Source organism: Physeter macrocephalus, chromosome 14 (assembly GCF_002837175.3).
Source record: "Physeter macrocephalus isolate SW-GA chromosome 14, ASM283717v5, whole genome shotgun sequence".
NCBI lineage: Eukaryota > Metazoa > Chordata > Mammalia > Artiodactyla > Physeteridae > Physeter > Physeter macrocephalus.
In genome coordinates, this window is record NC_041227.1 from 87,495,399 (window position 1) to 87,501,159 (window position 5,761).

Below are 5,761 nucleotides of genomic sequence, written 5' to 3' on the forward strand. Positions count from 1 at the left end.
AGAGGGAAGAGATATGGGGACATATGTATATGTATAACTGATTCACTTTGTTATAAAGCAGAAACTGACACACCATTGTAAAGCAATTATACTCTAATAAAGATGTTAAAAAAACAAAACAAAACCAAAAATACCTGGTTAACTCAGGTATGCCTTCACTCAGTGTTTTTTTAATGTTCTATATAGATAATTTGGAAAATACAGAAAAATAAAAAAATATTTCCTAATCCAATTTCCCAGAAATAACTTGGATTCCATCCAAGTTACTTATAGATTTTAGAAGTACTGGATTCCATACAGTACTGGATTCCACCCAGTACTTTTAAAATCTATAAATAGATTTATAAAATTAAAAACATATTGTATATATGTATATAATTGTGTATATGTTTACATAAGCATGAAGTAAGGTGTGAAGGAAAGTGACCAAATTGTTAACACTGACTATATTAATTGGGTCATGGGGTGATACTATCTGACTTACTACAACATGTGATGTGACTTACTACAGTGAGCATGCATTATAGTAGGAAGAAAAAAGAAAATAAATAAAGAATGTTATATGCTGTGTTTTTCAGTTAAGATTGTGTTGTGAACATGTATCCATGCTACTAAATATTTTTCAAAATTAAAAAAAAAATGACATGGGGATCCGTGACTCTCAACCACTGGGCAACAACAAGGCACCTCTTGTCCTTCTCACTGTCAGAGGAGGCTTAGTAGAAAGTCAGCATTTTCACCATTGCCCAGTGGTAATGAGGCCACCACCTCCCAACTGTGGTGTCAGAGGAGAACACATGGGAGCCACCCATCCCCACCCAGGAATAATAAGGAGACTTCCCTCTCAGGTGTCAACAGAAGGAAACCTGGACTTGTACCTGGAAGTACTGAAGTGCCACCACCCCCCTTACCTTGACAGAACAATGTCACAGGAAACCAGATAAAAGGTTTAAATAGGATCCAAAATCTCAGAATGTAATACAAAAATGTCCAGGCTTCAGTTGAAGATCACTCACCATTCAAGAAGATCTCGCACCGAATGAAAAAGGATAAATGAATGGAAAAAGCCAAAATCAAGATGATAGAGAAATCAGAATTATCTGACAAAGATTTTAAAGCATCTACAATAAAAATGCTTCAAGGAGCAATTATGAACCTGCTTAAAACAAGTGTAAAAATATAAAGTCTCAGCAAAAAAACAGAAGATCTAAAAATAACAAATGGAAATTTTAGAAATGAAAAATAAATAACAAAGTTTTAAAACTCAATAAATGGGCTCAATGGAAAAATGGAGGGGACAGAGGAAAGAATGAGTGAATTGGAATACAGAGCAGAAATAACCCAATCTAAACAACTGAAAGAAAATAGGAAAAATGTACAGAGCCTAAGGGCTCTGTGGCTCCATAACAAAAAAATATAACATTCATGTTATCAGAGTCCTAGATAAAGAGAAGGAAGAGAATGAAAAAGTACTCAAAGAAATAATGGCTGAAAAGTTCTAAATTTGGCAAGAGACATAACCTACAGATTTAATAAGGAGTTTATCCAAATAGGATAAACTCAGAGAATCCACAGGAAGACATATCATTAACTTCTGAATACTAAAAGCAAAGAAAAATATCTTGGAAGCAGCCAGAGATACCATTTATTCAAATAATCGAGAATTTCTCACCAGAAATCGGGGAGGCCAGAAAGAAGTGAAAGGATATTTTTCAGGTGCTAAAAGAAAAGAACTGTCAACCCAGAATTTTGTGCCCAGGAAAAAAAATATGCCTCAGGAATGAAAGGAAAATCAAGGCATTCTCAGATGAGTGAAGACTAAGAAAACTGTCATCAGCATACCTACCCTAAAAGAATGGCTAAAGAAAGTCCTCTAAATAGAAAGGAAACAATAAAGGAAGAAACCCTGGAACATCAAAAAGGAAAGAACACAGGAATCAAAAATAGTTGTCGATACAACAGGCTTTCTCTTCTTATGTTTAATGATTGAAGCAAAAATTATATCACTGTCTGATGTGGCTATAAATGTATGTAAGAGGAAATATTTAAGACAATTGTATCAATAAATAGGGGAGAGCAAAAGGACTTATAGGGAGGTAAAGTTTCTATATTTCACTTGAACTGATAACATGAGAACAAAAGAAAACAATGGTAAGTTTTCTATATACATACCTAAAGCAACTACAAAAATGACATGCAAAGAAATACACACCTACACTCACACACACACACACACACACACACACACACACACACACACACACACACACACATACTATAGGAAGGACCAATTTCTGGCAAGACAGCCTGAGGAGTCCCACTGACCCTTTGCCCAGTGAAACTGGTGAAAATTACTTTAAAAACAACAATATTGAAAGCCTTCGGAAATGGTCCTAAGGGAAAACAGCAAATGAAGAAATGTCTATCAAGAAAATCTATAAAAATTGTGTAAGAAAGGTAAGGGTCTGTGATTTTTTTTTTTTTTTTTTGCCGCACGGCATGTGGGATCTTAGTTCCCCGACCCCTGCATTGGAGGTGTGGAGTCTTAACCACTGGACCACCAGGGAAGTCTCTAAGGGTCTGCGATATTTGAATAAAGATCACTTCCTCTCTTCCACCCTCCCATCTCAGAGAAACAGGGACGCTACTCCCAATTACTAAAGCCAAGAACACAGGCTGCTCCCAGACAGAGCACTTTCCTCCCAGGAAGGACAAGACATCAGTATTTCTCATTCTCCCTCCAGCTACCTGTTTCTGAGGCTAAGACCTTGGAAAGTGCAGTCATGAGGTGGGGGCTCTCTCCTTCCCAGCCACCCCTCATGGAATAAAGGCTCTTTCATGGATCCAGTGTGATTAGAGCACTGAGGCCCTGATTAAACCTACATCTGCTTTCTAAGGTGCTGGTTCCACTCCAAGAGGGATAAGCCAAGAGGACCTCAGGCACCAGCAAGTGCTCAGCTCCTACAGTAGGAGTGTCACTAGAGAGAAATTTACAGTTGTGCCTACCACCAGATCCAAAGCCTTGGCTCAGAGACTTTGCCTGAGGGGAGAAGCAGGTCATAAAACAGAGAGCTCCGAATATTTACCCAAAGGAACTGATTTCATTTGCAAAAGAGGGCAGAGAAGTTCAAGCCTAACTTCATTCTCAAGGACAGCAGAAGTTGTGAAAGGAAATTGGGAAAGATGCATGATACAGGTTAACCTGTAGGCCAGCTAGCATTCAGGAGAAACAATGGAATACTATAGTTAGGAGGAGTCCTACAGGTGTAAGAACAAATATCAAACACTGACCTCAGAAGCTATTTTTTTAAAGGAGCCAGAATTTTATTGGATTAATCTGTGGAACAATCTATGCCCAAGGGCATTATTGAAAACAATAAAGTAATCAGCCAGAAATTAGTGAGTTTAACAGCCAGATGTGGTCAGGATTAGAGAGAAAAAGAGCTTTATCAAAACCACTGCCATCCTAAGGTGACTGTAGGCATACCAAAACTGCACTTCTAAGGGGAGTAACATCAGAGGTTTAAGCCTATGGGTAGGAAACAAACTTCATTAAAATAAGCCAGCCAGTTAAAAACAAATAAGCAAACAAAACTAACATGCCCTGAGAATGGCGGCAGTATCCAGAGCTGCTACAACATATTATCTAAAATGTCTAGTTTCCAACAAAAAATTATGAGGCATACAAAGAAACAATTATGACCTGTACACTGAAAAAAGAAGGCGACACGAACTGCCAGTGACAGTAACCAGATGTTGGATTTAACATAAAAGACATCAAAATAGCAATTATAAATATGTTCACAGAGATAAAAGAAATCATGATAAAAGGAAGTAAAGGAAGGTATGATGACAATTTCACATCAAATAGAAACTATCGATAAAAATATAGAGGGCTTCCCTGGTGGCGCAGTGGTTGAGAGTCCGCCGGCCGATGCAGGGGACGCGGGTTCGTGCCCCGGTCCGGGGAGATCCCACATGCCGCGGAGCGGCTGGGCCCGTGAGCCATGGCCGCTGAGCCTGCAGGTCCAGAGCCTGTGCTCCGCAATGGGAGGGTCCACGGCAGTGGGGGGCCCACGTACCGCAAAAAAAAAAAAAAAAAAAAAAGATAGAAATTATTGGGACTTCCCTGGTGGTCCAGTGGATAAGACTCCACGTTCTCAATGCAGGGGGCCTGGGTTCGATCCCTGGTCTGGGAACTAGATCCCACATGCATGCCACAACTAAGATTCCCTTGCTGCAACTAAGAGTCCACATGCTGCAACTAAGAAGCTTGCATGCTGCAACTAAAACCCAGTGCAGGGGCTTCCCTGTGGCGCAGTGGTTAAGAATCCACCTGCCAATGCAGGGGACATGGGTTCGAGCCCTGGTCCAGGAAGATCCCACATGCCACAGAGCAACGAAGCCCATCACCACAAATACTGAGCCTGCGCTCCAGAACTTGCGAGCCACAGCTCCTTAAGCCCAGGCGCCTAGAGCCCGTGCCCTGCAACAAGAGAAGCCACCACGGTGAGAAGCCCGGGGACCGCAACAAAGAGTAGCCCGCACACTGCAACAAAGAGTCGACCCCGCTCACTGCAACTAGAGAAAGCCCACGCACAGCAACAAAGACCCATGGGCCCGTGAGCCATGGCCGCTGAGCCTGCAGGTCCAGAGCCTGTGCTCCGCAATGGGAGGGTCCACGGCAGTGGGGGGCCCACGTACCGCAAAAAAAAAAAAAAAAAAAAAAAAGATAGAAATTATTGGGACTTCCCTGGTGGTCCAGTGGATAAGACTCCACGTTCTCAATGCAGGGGGCCTGGGTTCGATCCCTGGTCTGGGAACTAGATCCCACATGCATGCCGCAACTAAGATTCCCTTGCTGCAACTAAGAGTCCACATGCTGCAACTAAGAAGCTTGCATGCTGCAACTAAAACCCAGTGCAGGGGCTTCCCTGTGGCGCAGTGGTTAAGAATCCACCTGCCAATGCAGGGGACATGGGTTCGAGCCCTGGTCCAGGAAGATCCCACATGCCACAGAGCAACGAAGCCCATCACCACAAATACTGAGCCTGCGCTCCAGAACTTGCGAGCCACAGCTCCTTAAGCCCAGGCGCCTAGAGCCCGTGCCCTGCAACAAGAGAAGCCACCACAGTGAGAAGCCCGGGGACCGCAGCAAAGAGTAGCCCGCACACTGCAACAAAGAGTAGACCCCGCTCACTGCAACTAGAGAAAGCCACAGCCAAAAATAAAATATAAATACATAAATAAATAAATTTTTTTAAAAAGAACATTATTGGAAGAAATGGCAAAATTTGAATAAAGTCAGTATACGCTTGCATGCTGCAACTAAAACCCAGTGCAGGGGCTTCCCTGTGGCGCAGTGGTTAAGAATCCACCTGCCAATGCAGGGGACATGGGTTCGAGCCCTGGTCCAGGAAGATCCCACATGCCACAGAGCAACGAAGCCCATCACCACAAATACTGAGCCTGCGCTCCAGAACTTGCGAGCCACAGCTCCTTAAGCCCAGGCGCCTAGAGCCCGTGCCCTGCAACAAGAGAAGCCACCACAGTGAGAAGCCCGGGGACCGCAAAAAAAAAACCCGGTGCAGTCAAAATATAAATAAATAATAAATATATATATTTTTAAAGATAGAAATTATTTTAAAGGAACCAAATGGAATTCTGGAATTGAAAAGCACAATAAGAAATAAAAATTAGGGCTTCCCTGGTGGCGCAGTGGTTGCGCGTCCGCCTGCCGATGTAGGGGAACCAGGTTCGC